This window comes from Lygodium microphyllum, chromosome 3 (assembly GCF_053477565.2).
Source record: "Lygodium microphyllum isolate KBCC chromosome 3, Lygodium_microphyllum_v1.1.10, whole genome shotgun sequence".
NCBI classification, from domain to species: domain Eukaryota; kingdom Viridiplantae; phylum Streptophyta; class Polypodiopsida; order Schizaeales; family Lygodiaceae; genus Lygodium; species Lygodium microphyllum.
In genome coordinates, this window is record NC_141137.1 from 33,065,270 (window position 1) to 33,077,887 (window position 12,618).

The window sequence follows — 12,618 nt, forward strand, 5'->3', positions numbered from 1 at the left end:
CAATCTCATGATATTTCATGTAATCAAACTTATTTCAACATGTCTCAACTATTGTAATAGCCTCATAAATTTCTTTTATCTTTTCTACAACTTTGTTCAAAGTCAAACTTCATCTTTTATGGGGAATTCATAGTACCTTCTACATTATCTATCAAATATCTATAAGATAAGTTTTTAAGGCATAAAATAGTAACTAAAAAGTAGAATAAATAATTTCATATATATATATATATATATATATATATATAATGTGGTTTATTAAAAAGCTCATGAAAGCAAGGGAGTTGTTGAAAATAGCCATATTGTTGTCTCACCATGTCTTATAGTGATTCAAAATTATTTTTCTCTCTTCTCTACCACTTCAAACTAAAAATCGATATAAAAAAACTTAGAGTATGGACCACAAAGCAGGCCTAACTACTATCCATCACAAAAAGAGGGAACTTTGGAACACATCTAAGGTAAATAGAACTAAGAAAGAGTGTTGTCCATAGTATAGTGAATTGTAGTATAGAGCAGTGAAAAAAAGTTCAAAGCAACTAGCTATGCCATTCCTGAACTGTCGCTAACTAATCCAAAATAGTCCACAAGCTAAAGACAAGGGTTAAACTACTAGAGATAGCTTGAAGAGAGGGCTGGAAGCCTCTATATAAGCATGAGGAAATTCTTGTAGTTGCATAAAATTGAGAGAAGTCTATCTTGTCATAATCAATCTATACTCTATTTTCTTACTCTAATTCAACCCATATCTTATTTGTATAGCCCCAAAACTCTAGAAAATCTACTCAAATCACCCCAACCTTTTCCAACCTCCAAGAAAGTCAAGTTGTCCTCTTTTGGGCCGCCAAATTCTCTAGGTTTCCTTCATTTCTAGCAAGCATTGTGGCTAGAAATTGCCCGTTTTTCTTAGCCCAATCCATTTGATCCATCTTACTCGCATTATACCCATAATTTCCTATTCCATCCCCCTGTTTTACCTAAATTTTAGTGTTTATTTCTAGCTTGTTTTAGAGTGAAAAGAGTGTGATTTTGTGAGGTTTGTAAGTGTTTGGCATATTGGATTACCCCTCAAATAAGTATTGCACTTGTAGAAGTGTCAGCTTCCCACACTTGAGATTTGGCAAGTTCTCTATGACCCATGGAGTGAATTTTAAAAGGGAGGATAGTATTAAATTGTTATAAATATTTAGTTGTTATAATCATGAAACTTTAATTTTTCCTTCCAATTCCTAGAGTTTTAGGTTGAATAGAAATCTAGTTCTCCATTGTCTTTAGAATCCATGTACTAATAGGTTATTCAAGATCACCTCTTCTTTTAGAGATCTTGTCATGTTGATTGTAATGTACTTGTTTCTAGACCTATTTTACTTAATGAAAGAGACTCATGTAAACCTATCTGAACTATTGAAATAAGATCATATAGGTAATAATACAAATGAATGGTGGCATAATAGCTAGGATGGGTTAGGATAGTTATGTGAATATTTTATTAAGTGAGTTTGGGAATGTGTACACTACTAATTCTTATTATGCAACTTGAATATGCTATGGATTTCCCATGTAGTGTAAAAATCACATGGCACAATGTATAGAATATTAGTAAGAAATAAAGAGTACACAAAAAATAAGAGAATAATAAAAACTTATTTAATTCCAAATAAGCTGATATAGAGATAGCTCTATCCAACTGTGTGCTTCCACTGTGAAGCTTAGATGGTGATCTAGATAGATGATAGGTGAAGAGCTTAAGGCTAGCTAGGAGAACTTTGATAATGTGAAACATAGATTGATGATGTCTTTGGAGGGGTCTCCATTTTGTATTCTAAGAAGGCGGTTGGGTTGGCATATTTGACCCACCATACTATGAACCTTTCCTAGTTGGCCAAGAAATATTCTCATTATCAATAGGCCAAGGACACTACACTAAGACCCCACCAAGGGAGTCATTGGACCCATGAGACCTCCTAGCTAAGGACCACTCTTGTGGTCCCATACCCTAAAATAAGGGTCTTTCATAACTCCCACACTCCACAACTCAATGCAATGTGTGTCAAATTATTACAATCTTAAGTACTCTGTCTAAATAAAAGGTCCAACCCACAAAAGTCACCTTTTTCCCATCTAGTCACATAGATCTCATCTAACATACAAGTCAATAGCCTCAAGCTCACACATGGCTTCTCCTAATAATGGGGCCTTACAACTTTGACCACCATGGATCATCATTAGCACCTTACGAGGGTGGGATATTGAGTATCATCTAGCATAAATTAGAGTAAATCTAATGTAACTAAGTTGTAGGAGAGTAAAATAAATTTCCAAGATCATGTTAATAGTTAAGATAAGTTTAAATGAGTTGGTTTCATTCTCGACAGGTTCACTACATGTAAATCCCTATATTACATACATTCAAGGTCTATTTAAAATTACCCTTATTTATGAATTTTTCTTAAATAGAACGCACCCTTTTTCTATTCAATATGTGAACATATTCTTTATATGGATCCCTTTATGAGTAAAAAAACAATAAAACAAGTATTTTCAAAATCCCTTCTTGTGAATCCACTTGATATATTTATATATTTATGAGTGACCCACCTAAGGTTTCATTAGGCTTGTTTTTTAGTCTATTTTACCCAATGCAACCAACTCATTTAAATCCCTATTTATTATTAAAATAATAATGTGATCCCTTAAATTTTTTTTTACCTTTATGCAACTTAGTTACATTAGTTTTACTTTAGTTGCCTAACAAGAATTGGTAGCATACATGTATCCAAACTCACTCAGTAAAATATTCTTGTAAATTTTTTAGCCCATCCTAGCCATCATAACAATCTTATAATTTATCTTATTACATATAGGATCATGTTTCAATAATTTATCTTAGTTGTTGGTTAGAGAATTCAAGTAAATGACATTAAATATTAGAAATATTCTAAAGTTAAATATTGGTTCTCATAAGTATTCCCGACAAAAAATATAATTTCGTACAACATTAAGAAGCAGCAAACATCTAATATAAGCCTTAGAGGAAGGGAAAAAAACATATTTGACATCAATTATAAATCAATAATCAAGTAACTAAGTAATATATGAGAAAACATATCGAAAAAGGTAAAAAAAGAGAGGGTAAATTTCAACATTAGAATAAGAAGATGTACTCCCTTTGTGTGTGCGTGTGTGTGTGCGTGTGCATGGGTGCCTGTGTGCATGCGTGTTTTGCTCATGTAAATAGAATCATATAGGATTATTGAATTTTTAATAAATTTACATAATTTCAATAATAGTTCAAAGATAACCAATGAGATATTATAATTAAAAGTACACAAAAATTAAAAATTAAACAATTAATTACACTCGAATAGGATCCTTAGGGCATTAAAGAGGTGTAATTTGTCCTTTGGAATGTAATTAAATAGACTATCACAAAGTATATAAGAACCCTGAATTTGTCAAAAAGGAGTCCTTGTGCTGCTATATTGATATGATCTCATGATCATTTTGCCTAAAGGCCTTGACCCTTTGGTAGGTATGAATTCAAACCACCTGACACAATGTTGATTGGACATGCATGCAAATAGCTTGAGATGAATATAAATCTCACCTTTAACTCACTAGGTAGTTGGATGTGTGGCTTAAAAGCATGCAATTCATGCAACGATTCTTTCAGGTTGTTCATACTGCTTCTATAATATTGAAGTATGTCAAGGCTATTAGCTTCTACACTAGCCTATCCATATACAAATATACTTGCCTTACTGAGTCCATTAGTGTTAGTCTATTTTCAACCTTCCTTTCACTCTGGTCACCAGCTTGAAATAGTTCACTAATTCTCTAACAGCCTAATATAGTCCTACTAGTTTTTTAAAAATCATTGTATAGCGCGCGCGCACGCACACACACACACACACACACACACACACACACACACACACACACACACACACACACACACACACACACACACACACACACACACACACACACACACACACACACACACACACACACACACACACACACACACACACACACACACACACACACACACACACACACACACACACACACACACACACACACACACACACACACACACACACACACACACACACACACACACACACACACACACACACACACACACACACACACACAGAGTATTAGTAGACACTCACCTATTACTAACACTTGATGCTATAAAATTGATGTTCTATACTATGATCCCACTATCATAGGTGTTTAGCTTGTATTTTAAAAATACTATCCCCTTGGAATCAAACTATGGTGTAGTGATACAAAAAAAAAGGTTATGGAACTATATTGGGACCCAAATATCAATGTTCTTCATACTTGAGTACTTATCATAAATATATGCATTTGTACCTAAAATTAGCTCTAACCATGTCAACTTCTATTTCAGCTAAAGTCTTATCTAGCTTCTAATTCTTAGCTCCTAAAATGAACTCTAACCTTGGTCAACTACTATTTTAGCTAAAGTCTTATCTTTTATTGATGTCAAGTTGTCCCATTGGTTTGTCAGGGTGAACATTTTGATGTAGGAACAACCGTGTATGCTTCTTTAGTTAGTTTCTTTCAAAAACAAAGAGGGGGTCATTTTGTAGGTTTTATTATTCTAATAATAGTACTAGGCAAAGTATTCATGCATAGTGCTTTGCATAGATATTTATGCATACTTACCCATTGCCTCACACACACACACACACACACACACACATTGTAAACACCTATTACACTATATTTTGTATTACACACCCATTATACTATTCCACTCTCATGCACACCTTCAACTTCCCATATATGATATTCCCATCATCATATGACCTCTATTTAAAGAAATTAGTCATTTCAAGGGCATCTACTATAAGTAATTGGTGTACATAGTGTATGGATAGCACCTCAACAATATATAAGATTAGGTTTGCTATTACATATCATCTATGAAAATGCACATTTTTTAAACATTACTAAAACCTTATACTTAGATTGCAACCTAGCAACCTAAGATATTATACTCGACCATCTTACATATTGCTTCATACTATATATTTAGAAGCACATATTTGACTTTCAATCAAAACCTTGTACCCCATCTTATGATTTTTTTAATACAACTTTAGACTTTTTAGGTATCCATAATAGAAACAATTCGCTTATAGTGAATGCTAGGTTTCCAACATATAAAGTTTGTGTTTAGATATATAGTAGGTATCACACACAAACTATACACTGTCTTTGTTTGTGTGTGTGTGTGTGCATGCGTGCGTGCGTGCGTACAAGAACATCATTATCAAAAGTGGCTTAAGGGATCCTATAGTAACATGGGGGTAGTAAGTTGTCATATAGGTAAATATCTCCCCCAGTTTTTAAAAGAATGGTTTTGATTACCTTAGATTACAACAAAAAAATCTATGTAATTGAGACGAATAGGGAGATGGGTACAAGGTTTGGAGTAAAGGGCAAGCCATATGTTGGGATCTTTATGAGTGATGCATCCTCAAATGTGGATACCTAGTGTGAAGGTATCATCCAAGTAGCTATATCTCATCCAATGAAGCACCAATAGTACCCTCCACTTCACCTATCCATGGGGACTTACTTGATGCCAGGACGCATATTCCACGATGGATTCCGTGAGTTTTTTATTCTATGGTAGATTTTGTGAGGTTTTGTGATGGATTTTGTCAAACTATATTTATTTGCCGAGGCTTGTACACAATGTGGATTCCTTATGCGAGAAGTTGACAGGGACGCATGTCCTTTTCGGACGTCATGTTAATTTAATGTGCATGTGGGGACTCCACAGCGGGTGATTCCGCAAAATACATATTTAAATTAATGGGCATTTATGAGTTTAGAGTGCACTCGTATTAAATTAAGGTTATGACAGAATTCTAACCTATTTATTTATTTTGTAGCTTAAGACTGCTAGGTATTCACTATTCTTTGTTTATTTTATTTATAAACAATTGTAAATGCTTCAATTGATGTGTAAAGCACGCAGTGGTGGCTTTGGGTAACACTGGGTGTTAGCGTAAGTCCAAGCATCAATTTCATTATTAAAATTATTACTCTATTTGTAATTTATAAGTTTAAACTTCTTTAGTAATAATTAGATCATTATCCTTAGTATTATTTATATATTTATAATATAGATTATTTTAGAATATGAGATTTAATATATACTTTTATTGAAATAAGCTTTCTTTATAGAATACCTTGCTATTTTCTTCGTGTGGTTAAGTTTTAGAAGGTTTTTCTAGCTTTCTTTATAAAAGCAACATGATCACGCACAAAATAGGAGAATAGGGTGAAAACTTAGTTTTTTTGCTTCTCTCTTATCCAAAATCGAAATTCAGAGCTTTAAGAGTCGTTTTGGGGGGTTTTGGCATGCTCCAGATGTGATGGTGATGTCAAAATGTCAAGATTCAGAGCATAGAATTTTCTACAGCAAATGAGGCATGTTATAGGATACCTCTTGACTCTTAAAACTCTGCATTACAATTGATATTTGTATTTTCTTTGTAATTATATGTAAGATATGCATGCAAATATCCATGTAAAACTATAATATATAATTAAGAATAGCAAACCATGGCTTTTGCCATGGGGGAGTTGGGCCCAATGGTGCGTTTTTCTCTTGTCTTTCTCAATCTATCGAGTTATTCAAATCCTCTTATGTGTTATAATGTTGTTTGTATTTAATAGTTGAGATGTTAGATTTATTAGATTTTTCCACTAAATTATTTGTTTATGATTGAGATTTGATTTGCTAAATTTGCCACATGTTCCGCTTCGTAGCATTGGTATTAGAGGTTGGCTACGCTCTGATTTTTCAATTGTATGATATCAGTGTATAAAGGCAAATACCGTGAAATAATCGCAATCTATAAGACAAATCACTACAAATGAATATTATAACTGCATTTCTTGTGTTTTGGACAGCCTAATATCCACACTTGATTGATTCAAATTGATCCAATTTGTTATTCTCTGAATTTGGATTATAGCATGGACTTGGATATACAAACATGATGCTATATCCAAAAATCTTTTGAAGTTTATTTCATAGCTTTGTTTTATTTTATAAAAGTTTCAAGTTTAAGCATATTGTCTTTATTTATGTTATAAGCTATATAGAAGAGGCACTTGAAAGTAGTCTAGCTGTTGCATATGCTTCACCATAAAAATCCTATCAAATAACTATTTTTCCAGCAATGTAACTTTTTACTGGTTCATATTTTGAGGATGGCATAAAAATAAAAATTTTATTCCTCAAAAAGATCTATAATTGTTATTAGATACATATTTTACAACTTCTGAATATTTAGCGAGTTATTTGAGTCCTAAAGTGACCCTGAATGCAAATTTCACAGTAGTATGCAGAAAACTGCGTAGTAGTCAAATTTGAACCCTATTTTTTATGACCTTACCTTCAGATTTGGTAATCCATCACCGGGACATGAATTGTAGACCTTTTTGTTGTCTATAACTCTGTAGTTATCATCATGACCTGATTCTATCTACAAAGAAAGCTATTTATATTGAGAGTAGGTCTCGTAGTTAACCTAGACTGAGTAAAATTTGTAAATTTTAACCTATACAAACATCTAATTTCCTAGTAGGATAGCTTTTAATCCATTTGGAATTTGAGTATACTCCCAAAAAAAAAGTTTAGCTTATACAAAGATCTAAAACTTATATTAGAAATGGTTTTGTCTAAATATGCATATATTAAAAGATAATTATATCTAAATATGCCATAGAACTTGAATATTACTATTTTTTACCAAGAGACTAGTATTTTATCCAACTTTAGCCTTATCTTTAATATGTTTCTTTTTAAATTTTATTCTTAGTCATAAGTAAATGTTTTGTAAAATTCCTTATAAGCACCAACTCTCTAGTTATAGACTAACTTGATTCACAAGAAGATATAAGTTGTTTTTTATTCAAAGTAGGCCTTCAATGTGATTCTCACTCTAATTTTTGACGATTATAGTATGCCTTAAATGTTGTTATCTTTTGATTTGATAGACATTGAGACTAACGAATTTTTCTTAAAAGTACTTTGGAAAATTCTTCAACTTCCTAATTCTGTTGCAAATTCATGCTTTCTAATAAAGATAGAGATCTCTAATCAAGGTAAGATAGGTAAGCCTTTTAAATTTTTTTCTAAAATTCTTGGTTAAATTTTTACTTACTACTAAACTAGAATAACAATTTTATTTGTTATTGTCAATGCTTTGAGTATGAGACCTAGCATTCATAATATTTATGTCTTATCTTTTGACTCTCTTACTCCCATGAAAGACATCTATAGCACTAACACTAGTTTTTAATCTTATTAGAATCAATTGTTTGTTAATAATTAGACACCGATTGATTCATTGTCCTATACTAGATACTTGGTTCTGTTGAAGACGTGCAACGGATGATCGCCCGCGCCCTTAGTGCTTACCCTATAATGTTAGCTCCACATTAAGCAGCTAATAGCAATTGAGGACAATTGCTATCCCACCCTAGGGGTATGATGCCAGGAGGCATATTCCACAGTGGATTCCATGAGACCACAGTGGATTCTGTGAGTTTTTTATTCCATGGTAGATTCCGTGAGGTTTTGCAGTGGATTTCGCAAAACTATATTTATTTGTTGGGGCTCGTACACAAGGTGGATTCCTTGTGTGAGAAGTTGACAGAAAAGCTTGTCTTTTTTGGATGTTATGTTAATTTAATGTGCACATGGGTGACTCCACAGCGGGTGATTCTACAAAATACATATTTAAATTAATGGACGTTTATAAGTTTAGAGTGCACTCGTATTAAATTAAGGTTAGGACAGAGTTCCAACCTATTTATTTATTTTGTAGCTGAAGGCTGCTATGTATTCACTATTGTTTGTTTATTTTATTTATAAAAATTTGTCAAAGCTTCAGTTGATGTGTAGAGTAGGCAATGGTGGCTTTGGGTAGCACTGGGCGTTAGCATAAGTCCAAGTATAAATTTTATTATTAAAATTATTACTCTATTTGTAAGTAATAAGTTTAAACTTCTTTAGTAATAATTAGATCATTATCCTTAGTACTATTAATTAATTGATTTTTAATATATATTATTTTAGAATATGAGATTTAATATATACTTTTATTGAAATAAGCTTTCTTTATAGAATACCTTGCTATTTTCTTCATGTGGTTAAGTTTTAGAAGCCTTTTCTAGCTTTATAAAAGCAACAAGATCATGCGCAAAACATGAGAACATGATGAAAACTTAGTTTTTTCATTTCTCCCTTAACCAGAATCGGAATTCAGAGCTTCAAGAGTCGTTTTGGGGGTTTTGGCACACTCCGATGCAATAGTAATATCAAAACGTCAATATTCAGAGCACAGAATTTTCTGCAGCAATTGTAGCATGACACAGGATACCTCTTGACTCTTAAAACTCTGTATTTCAATTGATATTTGTATTTTTTTATAATTATATCCAAGATATGGATGCAAATATCCATGTAAAACTATAATATATAATTAAGGATGGCAAACCATGGCTTTTGTTATGGGGGAGGTTGGGCCCAATCAATTGTTTTTCTCTTGTCTTTCTCGACCTATTGAGTTATTAAAATCATCTTATATATTATAATGTTGTTTGTATTTAATAGTTGAGATGTTTGATTTATTAGATTTTTTCACTAAACTCTTTGTTTATGATTGAGATTTGATTTGCTAGATTTGCCACGTGTTCCGCTTCACAGCATTACTAGGATGGGTGAGGCCTTTAGGACTACCCACATACCATGACAGGGTCCCTAGACACTCACCATTGGCTAAGCATGGATAATTGTTCTTGCTTATTTAGTTTAAGCAAGGAGTATTCTTTTTGTAATGTATTTAATACCAAATCCGGGAAGTGACAAAGCCATTTGATGCAAATCTTTTAACAAGCTTCTACATAATATCACATGCAAAATTTGCATGGTAAAATACAAGAAGCAAAAGCATTGAAAGTAGTTGAGGAGGCAAGCCAAAAGACAGTTCAAGCAAAAATAACTTTCCATAGCAAAATATGAGCCCATGATTATAGCATCTCTAGGCCATGGTTTAAAAGAGGGGATTTGTCTCTAGTCAAAAGAGGGTATGTGTATTTCCCTATGTTTTCTCCTTGAATCAAGTATGCCATTTATGCTTTTCCTTGACCCCTCTCTCCCCTCTTGTTGTAGGTGCCCTATGCATGGCCATTTTTTGCATAAAAAATCACACAATCAGGACTAGGATCATTCACACTTGCCATCTCTTCAAAATCTTGTCCAATGTAACTTTTTATGTCCCCACTAAATAGCTCATTAAGTGTACTTCTCACTTTAGATTCAAATAGAGATGTAAAATCCACTTCAACTTCCTGTGTAATATAAACAAATAGTATGTATTTATCATGCTTGTAAGTTTTCAACTACTAGACATAAAACCGCATGACATCCATTCCCCTAAACTTGCACATCCTCCAACATGTGCCACATTGCTTACTCTTCATCATGATCAATATCATCAGCTTTATCTTCATTATCTTCCTCCTATTTTTTTGTGTTGTCTTGAGTAGTTCCAATGAAGATGGAGTTGATGATCATTAGTTTCATCTTCATTATCTTCCTCTTCCTCTTCTTCTATGTTTTCCTAAGTAGTGAATGTCCTATTCTCCATCTTCATAAACGGAAAAATATCTTCACTTGGACAATTTGATCATTTTCCCTACTATGGGAATTTTCAACTCTATCCCATTAACCTTGCAAAGAGAATATGTAACATTATGATATGCATGTCCCATGATGTAAGGACCAAACCATCTCTTAGAGATCTTTTTGATGATACCATGTCGATTACCTAAACTACTATCATATACACATATCCAATCTCCTTCTTCAAAAGTTCTAGGTTAAACTCTGTGCTCTTGTCAATGTTGTCTTTGTTTTCTAGCCTAGCCTCTTTCATTCTTTTGTACTACAAGCTCTATATCTTTTGATCTTCTCTCCAAGTGAGGAATCCTTAGAGCTAGCAATTCTTCTCTGCCCATCCCTTCATCCCATGGCAATACATTCCATGTAGTAGCTTCTTCCTTTGTTGGCATGTTCGGCTCCTACCCATACATCAACATTGTGGGCATGTATCTTGTCATAGTGCTATGAGTAGTGTGATCAACCCATAAAGCATATGGAAGTAGTTGTGGATACTCTCATATTTTTCCTCTACATGCCTTTGACAATGTCTTGATAATTGGTAGGTTACCCCTTTCACTTTTTTGGTTTCCTTTAGGATTGTATTTAATGTAAGTGCAATCTCAATCCCCAACCTAGAGAAGAAATCTCTAGCCTCATCAACATCTAGCTCTCCTCTGTCAGCTCTTGCCCGCATAACCCTAATTATATATCACATCTTCCAATAAGAACTTGCACATGGCACTAATAGCTTTAGTCCTCAAAGCTGAGACTTCAACTTGATTTTTAAGGCCCTCCCATACAAGCACAATATATCTCATCTTCCATAATCCTATAAGCATGGTTATTAGATCCACAACACACTTGTAATGCATAGAGAGATGGTAAGTAGGATGCCAACCATTAGGATTTCTCATAGAATAATACATTTGGCATGTACTACAAGTCTAAAGAAACTATAAGAAATCCTTGTACATGGCTTTTCACTAGTATCTCTTTTTAATATTTTTGAATGTATCCCTAGATGCCTCTATAACTAGCCATAGATCCTCTAAAATTCACACATAATCTATAGTAGAGTTGAGTAGCCATGTCACACACCACTTGCAAAGGAGTACCTCTTTATATCTTTGGTGCTTCCACAAAGAAAGCCACTCTTTTAAAAATAGCCACATGCCTTTCTTTTGATCCTCTTGAATTCATTAGTTGACCATCCTTCCCTTCTTATCAAGGTATTACAATGCTTCTTTTTGAAGCTTGTTATTGATATGTTTAATAAAACCTCAACCATTTGGTGCTTCCTCAAATTTACAGCAACATAACTTATCAATAAATACATTAGAAAATCAAAATTAACATCTAATGGTTATAAGTCTAAGTTTCCATTTCCTATGGTAGACATGTTTCTAGACTAATACCTATATAATCCATAGCATATTTGTTTACAATTTTTTACATGTGGATCTATACCTCTATGCACATATAGGTTTTGATATAAAAAAGCTAAATCTTAACTCAAACTTTATACATTTGACCTACGTTTGTATGTGGAGTTATTCGAAGGACATTTGTAAATGAAAGAATGCATGTTATTCGAAGGACATGGAGCTATTAAAGTATTGCCAACTTCACAATGACACAATTCAACATAAATCTTAATTGATCATGGGGAGAAATAGAGTGTCACTAAATGGTATAGTATTTGAAGGTTTTAGGAAAATGATGATATAAAAGGTGTGTAGAAAATCTACTTTCAAATCTAAGAATGTGTCATAGCTTCAAGTTTCTTTAAATATTACATATTTAGTGCATAGAGCACACTGTTTGTTGCATGTGAAGTGTGTTATTTGGTTTTTTTTTTAAATAGCAAAGGGGACCAATTGTGTGAT